The sequence below is a fragment of the Phymastichus coffea genome, unplaced genomic scaffold (assembly GCF_024137745.1).
Source record: "Phymastichus coffea isolate CEN01 unplaced genomic scaffold, Cenicafe_Pcof_1.1 PCOF00007, whole genome shotgun sequence".
NCBI classification, from domain to species: Eukaryota; Metazoa; Arthropoda; class Insecta; order Hymenoptera; family Eulophidae; genus Phymastichus; species Phymastichus coffea.
Window position 1 is genome coordinate 9,343,574 of NW_026706818.1, and position 16,562 is coordinate 9,360,135.

The 16,562-nt window shown below is 43.1% G+C and overlaps 1 protein-coding gene across 1 annotated transcript in view; it reads right to left on the reverse strand.

Annotated features, from left to right (window-relative positions):
- Positions 1-16,562, reverse strand: part of LOC131668942 (lachesin-like) — a 944,221-nt gene that overhangs the window by 339,965 nt on the left and 587,694 nt on the right. The gene's annotated exons all lie outside the window — the stretch shown is intronic.

Sequence of the window (16,562 nt, forward strand, 5' to 3'; positions counted from 1 at the left end):
CTGTAGCAGTTTTCTGTTTTACTGGAACTCCCCAAGCATATTTAGAGAACGTATCTATAATAGATAATAGATAGCGAAAACCTTTATTCTCTCTATAATAGCTTTGCATCTCAACAAGATCAACTTGCCACGTCTCATTTATTCCGCGTATATCGAATTTTCGACGAGGATAGTTTCGACGTGCTGGTTTGTGTAACTCATCCATCACTCATTGATGTTTCATTTTTTCAATCTATTTGTTATAATTGAATGAAGAGTCAGACAGCGTAATCCTTATTTCTTTCACCTTATTATTATCATTATTATTATTTGTTTGTAAATATTGAATCGCTTCTCCATACGATCGTAATTGTATTCTTATTATGTTTAAAGATTTTTTAAGATTATTTATTGTAGTCGTAAGCGTATCGACGTTAGCTTCACTAGTTTTTTGCAGATTATTTATTGTAGTCGTAAGCGTAGTGACGTTAGCTTCACTAGTTTTTTGCAACGTTCGTAAGTTTACAGCATCGTTACTCTCCTGAGGATCAGCTATATTAGAAATTCTTCTGTTATCCACGGAGTATTGTCCGTCTTTAGTAATTTTATACCCTACACCAGGAGGACCTCAATTACCCTCCTGTTTATTCAATATACGATTAAACACATCAACACTCATTTTATTACTGAGGAATATTTAGAATTCTCTTAATATATATAGCCAGCTTCACGTAATTCTTCAATGATTGAATGAATTTCATTAATATGACTAGGATTACCAGCGGTTTGTTCGGCGATAAGCAATCTCAATCGATCAACGAGCTCGTTTGGATCACCCCAATATACATAATCAAAATGTTCCTTTTCTTGCTATTTTATAGTTAGGAAAAAGACCTCTTCCATCAATAGTCAATTTTCGATTCTTAGCACTATCACTTAAAGATAAATTTGGACCAATATACTTTTTGAATTTATTTACATTCTTATTGCGATATTCTCCATTTGTTTCATATCTCTTATGATGAGCGTTAGTAATTTCAAGAATTTTTATATAATTTTCAATATCCGATGAACTGATTAATTTAGAATTAGGTTCTTTCCGAAAGAGAAGTTCCATTAATCCAGGCGTCTTGCTGAATGCTTTATCATTCACAGTCACGTTATCGTTTTGGAAAAAAATTGGAGAATTGCCTATGACATATGTATTTCCGTGCAAGCGAACGCCAAATGTATTGTCTAAATTACTTTTATGTTGCGGTTCATGCAATAGTCGAATATAGTTTCCTACAATCGAGACATCCAATAGCTCTTTTTGTTGTTTTGTAGTTTCATTTGAACTAACATTGTCTAAATTTATTGCAGTTCTATCAAGTGTTGATTCATTAATCTTACTAAATTCGTCTTCACCAGCATTATCAACACCATTATCAGCAGCATGATCAATAGACATAGCGGATTCAAATGTAGAATCAAGCGGATGTAATGTAGAATTTAAGTCATTAACAGAACTATTGAAATATCGAGATTTATAGTGACTGTCAGCTATTGTTTTTGACTTGATAACTTTATAGAACGTAATTTTCTTCTCCTTGTTCGTTTCCTGTTCAGTATTATCGTTAGTTTTATCAATAGCTACCTCCACAAGTTTATTCAATGGATCAACCATAGGTTTAAAAGTTTCATTCAATGTATTTTCTAAATCAGCTTTGTCACGTTTTATTAGTTGATACTTACGTCTGATGGTATCACGAGCCTCAGATAATTGCTCGAGCATCTTCTTTTCTTTTTCAAAATTAGCCATGTTGACGCTTGCAATTTCTAAACTTAAATAATCTTCATTCGTTCACTCCGTTATATTTATAGCAAAAGAATCGAATCCTTTTCTATACCGTCCATGATTGATTGGTCTATCTCTATCAATAACTATAAATCCATGATTATCATCTCTCCAACATTTTGAACAAATTGCTTTAAACTTCTCAAAAGTCATATCTGAGTTAACATGATCGTTATAAATATGTTTAATATTCACGTCATCTTGTCGAAACAAAACTAGTAAATTCACATTATCTCGAATGAGATGCTTCGGTATGCAAGCGTATGATTGACAGAGATAGAAACTATCTACTTTTTTATGTCTTCCAATACAGAAGAATGCTCTCACGTTGTCCTGCTTTTCAGTGGCTATATCGTCAAAAATCATAATGGAATTTGGATTAGCTTTATCCGGTGAAACAACTGCCTCATGCTCGCTGAATGCATAATACTGTATACCATCAATCGGTTCCAATAAATCTTTTAAAAACTTATACTTTGGTTGATTGAGAGACTTTGAATAAACATAAATGTTTTCAAATCTAAGTCCATTAGGATGTGTGATAAGTGTTAGCAAACAATTAGTTTTCCCACAGTTACTAAGACCACAGAAAACTGCTCGTATACTGTCAGGCAGTAGTTCACCATGTCTTTTTTCTCGTTTTTCCGTCTCAACCACATTATCAAAATTTATGACTTGCAACTTAAGTGGTTGCTCTTTAAAGTCCATATTGTTTTCTAATCACCGATCGAACGACGAATGAGACTACTAACTATAAAAAGACTGTTTATATATTTTTAGTTTCATTAAGACTTTGTCTTCTGATGAGGTATGATCATTTGTTACAAAAGAAAGACTGGTGGTGCTGGCTTAGTGAATAAGATCTTTAATAACTTACCATTCGAAGCTCATTTGCCTGGTTATCAGTATTGCGGACCGGGAACTAAATTGAAAAAACGACTTGCTTGTGGTGATCCTGGAAAAAATCCGCTAGACGCTGCTTGTAAAGATCACGATATTGCTTATTCTCAAAATCGAGAGAACAATGAGGCGAGAAACGAAGCCGACAAAATTCTAGTTAAACAGGCCTGGGATAGAGTGCAAACGAAAGATAGTAGTTTTGATGAGAAAGTTGCTGCGTTTGATGTAGCCAACATAATGAAAGTTAAAAGTAAACTTGGTATGGGTGTTAAAATTTTAAAACGAGAAAAGAAACGAGGTAAGGGATTATAAAATCGCCAACAACAACGACAGCGACGAAAGACACATGTAAAAAGTAAAAATCTATCAATTACATTGAAAAAAATTATTAACGCTGCCTCGAGAAGTGTTGTACCTAATAATAAATCACTCTTTGTCATTCGTTCGGCTATAAAAGGCGCTAAAGAAGCTGTGAAGAAGGCTGGAGGAAGAAGAAAAATAAATATTCCTCGTATTCTACCAATTCCTAGTAAAGTGGGTGGAGCTCTTTCTTTTTTCATTCCATTATTTGCTGCTTTGAGCGCCACTGGAGCTTTAGCTGGAGGAGCTGCTTCAATAGCAAAAGCCGTTAACAGTGCTAAGGCCGCTCAAAATTATTGAAAGAAGCTCATAGACACAATAAAACTATGGAAGCTATTAGAATTGGTAAAGGACTTTATTTGAAACCACATCGTAAAGGTTATGGTCTTCATCTGAAACCATATTCAAGTGGAAAAGGTTTAAAAAAAAAGCTCGAAGTAACTTTACCTAATGGAGCACTGACAGATCATGATATAAGAAAATATGCTAAAATACTAAAAATTGAAAATTTTCGAGGTGTTTTTATGCGTGATGCTCTACCGACCGATGGACCTCGATATGAAGAAACAGCTATTGTAAATTTGGATAATAAACGGGGGCCAGGTACTCATTGGGTAGCATATAAAAAGAAAGGCGATGAGGTTATGTATTTTGATAGTTTTGGTAATCTACAGCAGCCTATAGATCTATTGCTTTATCTCAAAGTTAATAGAATCATGTATAATTATATTAGATATCAAGATTTTAATACATATAATTGCGGCCATCTTTGTCTCAAATTTCGTTTAAACAAACTATAGAAAAGACAACTAGTATAAAAAATACTCTTTCGACAAATGACTGTCATTTGATATGAATCTGTCATGGAGAATACACTAACATTGAGTCTCTCGGGAACATCATCCGTACTCGAATCATATTATTTTCCACCGATCGAATTGATAGCAAACAAAAAATATGTTCTTGGTCTAGTTGAGCTATTGACATTTAATTCAATACCAAACATTGACGTTGGTTGTAATAAAATTTTACATTGAAGGTCAAGAAGCTATCACTTTACCGACTGGTAGCTACGAAATAGAAGATATTGAAAGCTTTCTCATAGACGAATTAGCACCTAAAGGTATATCGTTTAGCCTAAAACCAAATAATAATACTTTACGTAGTGTCATTCAGTGCAGTCAAAAAATACATTTTGAACCAGAAGATTCTATTGGATCAATTTTAGGCTTCACTAAACGCAAGCTCGTTGAAAACGAAACACATAGTTCTGACTTACCCGTCACTATACTCAAAGTCAATGCTTTACGTGTAGAGTGTAATATTACTACAGGCTCTTATGTGACGGTGTAGGCCTGTCATGGCCTGCACCGTGTGCTTGCCTCCCTCTCCTTCCTAGGCAAATGCGCACGGCCGGCATCAAGCGCACGTTGTTATCACGTGCCTGATGCCTGCCCTTTTATTTTTCAGCAACGCACGAGAGTAGAAGGAGAAGCCGTGGACGCGACGACGCGCTCGAGTATTGAGAGTGCGAGAGAGAGAGAGAGAGAGAGAGAAAAGCAATAGTTTGAGTGTTGGGCTTGGCGCGCGGCACTTGTCGCGACGGGCATTGCCGCGTGCCGCCGATTAGGCGAGTGGTGGGAGAAAGCGTGAGAAGCCGGCTCTCATGCACTCGCGACAGAGGTGACGCGACGCGCGCGACAGCAGTGAGTCGTACTAGAGTTAGCTGGAGACCATCGCTGCCTGCCCTTTGTTCGGGAAGAAGTCAGCATTCCTCAGCAGATCGGCCGGACGGGACTTCCTCTGCCAGCGACGCAGCAGTTGCCCTGCAAGAAGCCGTCATCGAGGCAGAACCCGACAGCCTTTTCTGCCATGTCGCCGGCCACGCAGCAGCGAGGGGTCTTCCAGCCTAGTCGCCGGTGGGACACCTTCGAGGCCGCCAGCAACAGCGACGTCCACCAGAATTTGGTCAAGTCACCGATTCCTCTCTCTCTTTGTATCTCTTCCTTTCCTCGGCGATTCTCACGGTTCGCGTTGCTACGCCAGGCTTTTCCGAGCCGGCGTAGTTTTCGGCAGTGTGTAGTTTAAGTAATTGTTTGAGCCGGTTAACGAGGTGACATGGCGCTAACGTGCCGGTCATCTCGTTTAGACTAAGTTTCGCGTGTTATTAGTAATAAGTGATTTGTACTCTCCTCGGCACTCGAGGTAGTGCATTTGTAATAAACGGTTTGTCAACGAGTTGTGTGTGTGAAATTATTTGCCCGCTGTTCTCCTTCCTGCTTTGCTTGGAGCGATACACCGCCTCCCTTGCCTTCCCCCTTTATAAATAATTGGTAATAGTAGTGAATATATCGGCGTTGCACGCCGACGCTATTACATGGCATCCCTTGTGGGGAAGGGCAAAGCAGAGGTGAGAACGGTGTTTGTATGTGTGTGCGCGAATAGTTAGTAAGTAGCATTAGTAATTACATTTTCTTTTTTTTTACGGTTAATTCGGTAGTATGGTTTGTGAAAGTGATTTTGTCGCGTTTTGTTAGCAAGGGCAAAGCGTGTTAAAACAACGCGCCTTTGTTTGAGAGAAAACGTAGAAATTTGAAGCATCAGTGTATCAGGTCGCGACGCGCAAAGGTCGCTCGCGCCAACACGTGTTCGCTTCTGAGAATTCGAGCGTCCGAGTGTGTTTACGTTTGAACGCTGCATTCCTTTCTGGTTCTAGGCAAGGCGATAACTTGCCGGCCTAGCACACTGAAGGAACATAGTTTTTTTTATTATTCTATTCGTTTATTATTTATTTCTTTTCTTGGTTGGTTACATATAGTGTAGTTTTTCCGTTTTTATTTTTCTTTAACGTGTTAGCTGTCTGTTGGCAACTTGCGCGCGTCGTTGGATTTGAAAATAGTTTTTTTTTAAGTATTTATTTCATTTGAATTTTATTTTTTTTTAAGCTAACGATTCGATCGCAACATGCCGCTTGCATGTAAGGATCGCGTAACCATGCGTAGAATTCTCCGCGATACTCGCGTCAAGGAAGTCAAGCGCCGTATCGACTCAACGGAGCCGGTCGCATTGTTACGGTTAATGCGACATAGGAGACTTTCTTTACACGGCGAAATCGAAGAGTTGAGGGAACGCTACTTCCGCTTTACGCTTGCGATAGAAAGGCCAGAGTTAGGAGCGCCGCTTCAACCGAGCGATTTTAAAGAAGGTCGCGTGCCTGATCTTTCGCACCGCGAACCCACACACGCGGCGGTTAGCAGCGACGAAAGCCAGACTGGTCCGGTCGAATACGTTAGAGTTGCGTCATCAAGGGCAGCAGAGCCAGGCTTGCCAGGGCAGGCGACTTTGATACCACAAAGTGTTGCCGCTCTGCATCGGCCAGCTCAGCTGCAGGGCACTAGGCTTACGACTCCTGACCGCGGGGAGGTAATTTTGCCAGCAACTGGCGCTGTCAGTACGGCTCAGCCTCAGGGTGCTAGAGCGATGACGCCCATTCGCGAGGAGGTTATCTCGCCCGTAACCAGTTTAGTAAGAACTACCCCCCAGAGCGAGGCGCGCGCGCGACGAATGCGCCCGAGACAGAGAGACGTAGTGCCGGCACCTTGAGCCAGGTATGGAATGCAATAACAGCTGTTCCGCGATGGATATACCGGCGGGAAGTGCAACAAGGCATTACTGACGGCACAAACACCGTGTATAGGGTAGAGAGAGAGGCAATGCAGGGTGGTGCGGATCAGGCTGCGCAACAGGCTCGACAGCCGTTGCAAGCCGATCCGACGACCGGCCGCGCAGCGCTCAACGTGCCAGCGGCCGCCAGCCCTGTTTACCAGGTTCACTCAAGCGCTCAGCCAGTGAGTCAGGTCCTCTTTCCTGAGTGCCCGCCATCTGACAGATAGTCATGGATCTCTGAATGGGAAAGAGCTGTGCGAGCGCCTGTTAGCGTAGGCGCGCGAGTGTTTAGGCGAGAAAAGGGAGACTCGGACTCGGAGTCCAGAGCTTCAACGAGAGTGTCGGAGTGTAAGCCGGTCAAGGCGAAAATTTTGCCGGACCATGGCAGCACCGTAGACCTCTCGAGCTCCTCCGAGTCAGAGATCGAAGAGCAAAGGAAAGGCGCGTCGCGTAGAAGCGACAAGACGACGAAAGCTGAAAAGAAGAAGAAAAGTCCAAAGCACGTCAAATATATCAATGGCGTGCCAGCCGATGGTGTTAGTGCGCTAAATGCCTGGTCGCTTCGTTTTTCGGATAATGGTAATACGAGCGCGATTAGCTATTTATCAGGACTAGAGGACTGTCAACGCTTTTACAGAATTCCGGATAAAGAGTTGCTAAACGCAGTAGGCACTAGTTTGCGTGGTAAGGCGCGTACGTGGTACGAGCTTAATCGAAAGCAATGGGCGACTTTATCGGAATTCAGGAAGAGCTTTTCAGCCAATTTTTGTCGTCGGCTTAGTAGGCAGTAGTTGTATAGGGAATTGATGAAGAGGTCGCAAGGAGAACGCGAACGCATCTCCGAATATGTAGCGGCCTTCCAATCGATCTTGAGACGTTTCGATCCGCCGGTTTCCGACAAAAAGCAAGTAGCTATTATCGTGGAAGGGTTACATCCGCAGTATAGGCGATACCTTGAAACCAAAGCGTTTAAAGACCTAAGTCAATTCAAGGAAGCCGGCCTAGCGTTAGAAGATCGTATGATAGGTTGGAGAAGGTGGCAACGTCCACCGAGCGCGGACGTTACGCTCGTACCAGAGTCTGCTTATACCGAGCCTAAGAAATTGGCCGGAAAGAAAGCAGTCGTCGCGGTAGAACAGGTCGCGAGCGAATTAGACGAGGTTTTAACAGTGGAACCGGCTAAAGAAACGCGCGCTAACAGAAAAAAGGCAAAGGCCAAGGGCAAAGGGCCGATGAGCGAAGTTGCCGCGGCTAATGCCCAAGGCACGAAGCCGCAGGCGACGAACCGCTCTTCGCAGCAGGCTGCGCAACAGAACGTTGCAGCGGAACCGAATGTTGCAGCTCAGCAGAACGTTGCGGCGCAGCCTCCGGCCGCCCAGGTGCCGATGTTTTCTGCGCCGAGTTTGATTCCACAACAGCGTGGACAAGCTAATGGCGCTCAAACAGGTGCCGCGAGAGGACCACGTCCTTTTGCAGGCGCGTGTTTCGCGTGTGGTCTGGTTGGTCATCAAAGTCTCAGTGCCCGGCTGCGCAGAATTCGCAGCCGATTGTTTGTTATAAGTGCCGACAACCGGGGCACTATGCGAACAATTGCCCGCCGAGACCGACGGAGGCCAAGCCAGAGTGTCAGGTTTGCGGGACCGTTGGATTTGTCTTCCGAAATTGTCCGACTTGTAGTCAAGTAAGACAGGGAAACTCGGGTACAGGAGCCGCCGACCGCTCAGCGACTCCTGCTTAAAGCAAATCGAACGGGCGGTTTGGATAGACGAGCTGCTAAAAAGGAAGAGCAACTCGGTTGTTGCGTCGGAAATAAGGAATTCCGATCGCATCATTAATGTAAGGTTAGAAATAGAATTGGATACAGGCGAAAGAAAGCAAGTCGTCTGTAGACCGGTAGTTTTAGATGTAGGTGAGAAGTTAGAGTCGGATGCAAACGAAAGAAAGCAAGTCGTTTGCAGGCCGGTAGTATTTGGTGTAGATGAGAAATTAGAGTCGGATGCAAACGAAAGTAAGCAAGTCGTTTGTAGGCCGGGTAGTGAGGTCGTTCACGATGTAGCTGACGAGAAGCTGGAGAGACCAGATCTCGTAGTTAATGGAGAGTCTATTTCCTCGGCGTTGGATGGGCCCCTAAAGCCAGAGAACCAAAAATCGAGCATTTCGCGCGGCGGAAAAGCCTCGATTCAACGTGTTAGTGCTAGGGCCGGTCATGAACAACGGGACGAGGCGACAAGCGGAACTTTGTTTAAGTACGATGCGTGGGATGCGGTCGGAAAGAACAAAACTCAGCTGAACGTGGACTCTTCCACATCTGACGACACGGCGGGCTCAACAAATTCGCGCATAGATAATGCACACATATTTGACGAACCCGCCAACTCCGTGGTTTTGGGCAAGCGTCCGGTTGTCTGTACAGACGCACCGTCCGTTTCGGTGAGGGGGGAGACTGAGGATAGCTCAGTACCTTTGCTAAGAACGGAAGAGTCGGATCAAGCGTTAGTAGCCGTGACAGAAAATAGGTTTTTCTTGAAGGTTAAGATAGGCAATGAAGTCTATAACGCGCTGCTGGACTCAGGTGCTCAGGTGTCAGTTGTAGGACCGAGACTTGCACAAAGATACGAGGAACGTTTGAGGCCGCCAACTATATTCGTGCAAGGTATTTCAGGTGAAAAAGCGCGAACATTAGGCGATCTCAGACTGTGTGTTGAGATAGGTGGTAGAATCGCCTGGCTGACCGTGACGGCCGTGTCAACTTTAAAACACGACCTAATATTAGGCGCGGATTCGGATTCGCGGATCGTTCTGTAAGAACTGGCAAATCAACATTGATTTCGGGAATCGTGCTTGGCGGTCAGGTGATCAGAGTGATTGGTGTCAATTTGCTGACGAAGGTAGTGAAGCAGTTGACGTGTTTGTGGAATGCGCAGGTTTGAATCGGTACGAAGAGACTCAGCGCGAGACGATCATGGCGCTCGTCCGCCGGATCGTCCCCGAGTCTGGCGATTCACCGGCAGTCACTAACGTTATCGAACATATTATCGATGTAGGTGACGCGCGCCCGATTAAAACGCCAATGCGTCGAATGTCGCCGAAAATCTTGGCCTTCCTGCAGGAAGAAACGATGCGCATGTGGAAGGCAAAGATAATCAGGCCGTCGAACAGTCAATGGTGTAGCGCGCCGGTAGTCGTACGTAAGCAAGACGGCGGTTATAGATTTTGTCTAGATTTTAGGCCGGTTAATAAAGTGACAAAGATTGACGCTTATCCAATGCCAAGCATGGACTCAATCTTAGATAGGTTGCGCGGCGCGGTTCATCTTTCGAAAATTGACTTAAAGTCAGCATTCTGGCAGATTCCGCTCTCGGAACCGAGCAAGCAGTATACAGCTTTTGCAGTTCCGGGGTTAGGTCTCTGGGAGTTTGAAAGGATGCCGTTCGGTTTGGTAAACGCGCCGGCAACGTTCATGAGAGTCATGGACGCACTTTTCGGGCCTGAATACGAACCGCACGTTTTCTGGTACCTTGACGATTTACTAGTGATTAGCGCGGACTTTAAAAGTCATGTCTTTTGGCTAGAAAAGGTATTAAAGAGGTTAGGTAGTGTAGGTCTAGAAATTAATCTCGAGAAGTCGGATTTCTTCTGTACAGAAGTGACGTATTTGGGCTATCGCTTAGACAGTGAGGGTTTGCGTCCGGACGACAATAAGGTGCAACCGATTGTAGACTATCCGGCTGCGAGCAATGTAGCTCAGTTGCGTCGCTTTCTCGGGATGGTAGGCTGGTACGCTAGGTTTATTGAACACGAAAGTGATATTAAAGTTCCTCTAACAAAATTAATTCGTAAAGATCAACCGTGGGACTGGGGTGAAGCTCAGCAAGTCCCATTTGAAAGGTTGAAGCGCGCATTGACTGAGGCGCCTGTCCTTGCGCGCCCGGACTTCGCGCGCCCTTTTTACTTGCACTGCGACGGTTCATCTTTTGCGGTAGGCGCGTGTCTAGTTCAAATATTCGACGATGGCGAGCATCCGATATGCTATGCCAGCCGAATGCTTAACACTCATGAGCGTAACTACACGGTTAGTGAGATTGAGTTTCTAGCCGTTCTATTCGCAGTAAAGAAGTTTAAATCGTACATAGAAGGATCACACTTTATTGTAGTTACTGATCATAGCGCGCTTACGAAAATTCTGAATAAAAGAGAGCTTACAGGTCGGTTAGAAAGATGGGTACTTGAGTTTCAGCAACACGACTGCGAGATAGTACATAGGAAAGGGGCATTACACCATGTGCCAGACGCGCTATCTAGAGAATTCGAAGGCGAATATGAGGTATGCGCGTTTGAGGACACGAGCGATAAGTGGTATCTGCAACGAATACAGGATGTGTTGTCTAGGCCGAAAAAGTATAGAATTTGGAGAGTAGAAGGTAACACGCTCTATAAATTCATGCAGAATCACTTGCTCGATCCGATCACTAACAGAGAAGAGTGTTGGCGCATGGTAGTGCCGGTCGAGCATAGAGAACGCGTGTTGCGCGATGCTCATTGCGAGCCCTCCTCTGGACATTTAGGCCGGGAAAAGACTTACGATAGGATAGCACGTGAGTACTACTGGCCGGGCGTTTGGTACGACGTTAGTACCTTTATTGCCGAATGTAAAAAGTGCCAGGAGTACAAAACAGTACAACAGGCGCCGCTCGGCTTAATGGGAAAGCGTGCAGTAGAACGCCCCTGGGCCGTAGTAGCCACGGACGTAGTCGAGCTACCGCGTAGCAAAAACAGGTTTCGGTATATGGTCGTGTTTCAAGATCTGTTCACCAAGTGGATAGAGCTGAAACCGCTTAGGTCGGCAGACGGGCCTGCTCTCGCCGCTGCCTTGGAAGAATTAATTCTATTTAGATGGGAAACGCCAGAGTATTTGATAATGACAATGCGAAAGCATACAAGAGCATGATCTTCCAAGGTATGTTGCGAGAGCATGGCATCGAGCACGTGTTGTGCCCCGCATATCATCAGCAGAGCGATCCGGTTGAACGCGTCAATAAGACGCTGAAAACCATGATTGCTATGTTCGTTGATAAAGACCACCGAAGCTGGGACCGTTATTTGCACGAGTTTAGGCACGCTTTAAATACCGCGACGCAGTCGTCGACTAAGGTATCACCGGCGTTCTTAAACTTTGGTAGAGATCTTCGGCCGGTTAAAAGTCTTAGAAGAGAGTTGGAAAAGAAGTTGCCTATCACGAAGATTGATACGCAAGCGTGGACGGATCGGTTAACGCGATTGAATGCGCTTCGAGACCTAGTGGCGAAACATATTGAAGAAGCTCAAGAAAGGCAGAAGCGTTAATATGATAGAGGTAGAAAGCAAGTACTCTTCCAAGTAGGCGACCTAGTCTGGCGAAAAGTCCATACGCTTTCTAACGCTGCCGCGGGTAAGAACGCGAAATTAGATCCGAAGTATGACAGTCCCTTTAAGATTATTAGCGTAGTTTCACCCGAGATTTATGAGTTGCAAACAGATAGCAAACACCGTAGCACGAGAGTACATGTATCGGAATTGAAGCGATACATACCACCTCGTAGAGTTAAAGGTTGTGAGTAGACTGTATATCTGTTTATTTTAGTTGCGGATACGTGCGTGTGGCGTCCTGGTGCGCCGTTGATTAGATCGAGTTTTGCGTTAATTAAAAGTTCTTTTTTTTGGCTTCATATTCTTTTAGAATAATCGTTTTGCTCTTGTGTTTGGTGTTGTAAGACTTAGCGCGTATAGTTCGGTCATTAATTCGAATCTTCGATTAAATAATGAAACTTAGATTAAGCCAGTTTAAATGTTATAAGTTTATGTATAAGCTATTTTTAGTTTGTAGCGTTTGACCGAGCCGTGAGCCATTTGCCGGAAAGAGAGAGAGAGCTTAAAGAGAGGTAAGGCCTTGTCTCCAAGGGAGAGCTTCGGCCTTCGGAGGGGCTGTGACGGTTTAGGCCTGTCATGGCCTGCACCGTGTGCTTGCCTCCCTCTCCTTCCTAGGCAAAGGCGCACGGCCGGAATCAAGCGCACGTTGTTATCACGTGCCTGATGCCTGCCCTTTTATTTTTCAGCAACGCACGAGAGTGGAAGGAGAAGCCGTGGACGCGACGACGCGCTCGAGTATTGAGAGAGCGAGAGAGAGAGAGAGAGAGAGAGAGAGAAAAGCAATAGTTTGAGTGTTGGGCTTGGCGCGCGGCACTTGTCGCGACGGGCATTGCCGCGTGCCGCCGATTAGGCGAGTGGTGGGAGAAAGCGTGAGAAGCCGGCTCTCATGCACTCGCGACAGAGGTGACGCGACGCGCGCGACAGCAGTGAGTCGTACTAGAGTTAGCTGGTGACCATCGCTGCCTGCCCTTTGTTCGGGAAGAAGTCAGCATTCCTCAGCAGATCGGCCGGACGGGACTTCCTCTGCCAGCGACGCAGCAGTTGCCCTGCAAGAAGCCGTCATCGAGGCAGAACCCGACAGCCTTTTCTGCCAGGTCGCCGGCCACGCAGCAGCGAGGGGTCTTCCAGCCTAGTCGCCGGTGGGACACCTTCGAGGCCGCCAGCAACAGCGACGTCCACCAGAATTTGGTCAGGTCACCGATTCCTCTCTCTCTTTGTATCTCTTCCTTTCCTCGGCGATTCTCACGGTTCGCGTTGCTACGCCAGGCTTTTCCGAGCCGGCGTAGTTTTCGGCAGTGTGTAGTTTAAGTAATTGTTTGAGCCGGTTAACGAGGTGACATGGCGCTAACGTGCCGGTCATCTCGTTTAGACTAAGTTTCGCGTGTTATTAGTAATAAGTGATTTGTACTCTCCTCGGCACTCGAGGTAGTGCATTTGTAATAAACGGTTTGTCAACGAGTTGTGTGTGTGAAAATATTTGCCCGCTGTTCTCCTTCCTGCTTTGCTTGGAGCGATACACCACCTCCCTTGCCTTCCCCCTTTATAAATAATTGGTAATAGTAGTGAATATATCGGCGTTGCACGCCGACACTATTACACTTACATAAGCGATCGCAAAGTACATACTATACATAAATTTTTCCCAGCAGTCCCACTTGGATATAAAATTATAGAAGTTCCCTCTCACGTTATTTACCTTCCAGTCGCTGTGAGGAGCATTGATCATTTTCAAATTCGTATAGTTGATCAAGACGGAAACCTAGTTAACTTTCGAGGAGAAGTCATCACAGTGCGAGTACATATAAAGACCATATCTTAGTAATGGGTATCATTTACAATATAAAGAGCGGCCGAGGCTATATTAAAAGACAAAAATGTCGAACAGCAACCAGTCAACAGCGAGCTATCAGACCGCTCACACCTCAGAACATTCAATTCCTGAAAAGCTTGAGACTAGAAGTCGTCGAAAATCGTGGAAGAAAATATTGTGCATATTAGTGTGTTGTATAAAACAACAACAACAATATGGAGGGGATTCTAGACATTCATTCAGCTGTCGCTTTCGATGAGTCTATAGCTCATTATGAAGTTCATGCGCATCAGCCTTATTCATTATCATATTTTAATAATAGCGATGAAATTCATATAGCAATTCAACATCGAGATTTATCTCTGCTTCCATCGCGCAGTATGATTCATATTTTTGGTAGGTTAACCAAGCCGGACGGCACTACGCCAGTGAAGAACACTTTATTAGTCAACAACGCCCTCTGTCATTTGTTCGAGGAAATACGATATGAAATAAATGCTATTGAAATTGATAAAGTGAAAAATGTAGGCTTAACAACTCTCATGAAAAATTGGCTTTCACTCAATCCATGTCAGAGCTCTATCGCTGAAAATGCCGGTTGGAATGGTGATAACAATGAAGTTTTAATATGTAATGCTCTAGGTTTTTTTGATGTTACTATACCTCTCAGTATGTTGATGGGCTTTGCTGAAGATTATCGGAAAATTGTAGTCAATGTCAAGCATGAACTTATTCTCATAAGATCAAGAAATGATTTGAGTGCTATTTTGTGTGCTCCAATAGGGAATCCTGCTGCTTCAGAAAAAACAAAAATTACTTTAACTAAGGTTGAATGGTTGATGCCATATGTGATGGTTGCAGACAAAGAAAAAATCAAATTACTCAATCAGATCGGACGAGATCGTGCAATTACAATGAGTTATCGTACTTGGGAAATGTATGAGTATCCAAAATTACCACGTACATCAAAGCATGTTTGGAGTGTTAAGACTTCCAATCAATTGGAAAAGCCTCGCTTTGTTATTTTAGCTTTTCAAACTAAACGTAAAAGTTCGGCGAGTGTAAATTCTAGTAATTTTGATCATTGTAATATTAGTAATGTGAAGCTATTCCTCAATTCACAATGCTATCCGTATGGAAATCTCAATTTGAATATCAATCAAAATCAGTATGCTGTTCTCTACGATATGTATACTAATTTTCGAAATGCTTATTATGGTAAAGAAAACGAGCCGTTACTCAATAAAAAAAATTTCATTAATAAAGTGCCGCTAATAGTTATTGACCGCTCCAAACAAAATGAAACATTAAAAAGCGCGCCAGTCGATGTTCGCCTAGAATTTGAAAATCGGACTGATTTTCCTGAAGATACTGCAGCCTACTGCTTAATATTACACGACCGTATTGTACGATATAACCCAATTAGTGGTGATGTTAAAAAATTAGTTTGAAATTAACAAGACATTATGTAATCATTGTATACAATGCTTTTCAATAAAAAAGAAAATAAATTATATATATTGTTGGAATTTAATAAAAACTACCTATAATCATACTATATAGTGACTATGACGCCCTATACTTGCGAATGGTGAGGTATGGTGACTATGATGCCCTCTACTTTCGAATAGTGAGGAATAGGCTTTGTATAGAACAAACACGTGCCTCTACTCCTATAGCGGTTTTAGGAACTAGTGGAGTTCACATTAACTTCAGCATCTTTTCAAATGGATTTCGTAATAGATTTTCAAGGCTTTCAAAGTTTAAACGAGACTTTTGTTTGTAAAGAACTCGCATATCTACCATTAGATGTAGATACTGTTCCAACTGTGTTTTTCATCGAACCACCATATCATTGGTTTCAACTTCCTTTCAAGTGTCGAAAAGTGAATCATTTCTTAGAAACGTGTCATCATGGTTTATTATGGAGATCCGGTCTTATTCCATATAAAAATTTAGCACGTGTACTAAACAATCATTTAAATAATTCTAAAAATATTTATGTGAAAGGATTAACAAAGAAACAATGGTTACAAAAAATTTTACCTGAAAAGTAAATATTTTTATTTATTTATTTTTTTGTTAGAAATTAAAATCATTATTAATTAAAAATTTTTTTCCTTTTTTAGAAAAATTTTAGAACTTGAAAGCGAGATGAGATGTCCACCAATGAGCGCATTACCTTACCCATTAGAAACAATATGTACATATCGTTATAATAAACCAGCTAACTTTGTATGTGCCGTTACAAATGCACAAAGATTGTTTTCATGGATAAAAGCTAGACTGAAGCAATCTGAAATGGAAGGTATTGATGAAGTTGACAATATTACATATAAAAATTCAACTCAATATTTCAATATAGCGATGTTAACTACTAAAAATAAAGATTATAGACAGACTGTATTATATTCAATGTATAGTTAAATGAACAATAACTTTATAATTAAACGAAAATTCTATAAGTTTTATTAATTAATATTCGAATAAAATCAACTGTGAGGTTGAAAGGTTCCCGAAATCTAATGAAAATACTATAGCGCTTACTTAGAGAAAGAGAGAGAGCAGCATATAGTTTACCAAGCTATATGCTACCCTCTCTCC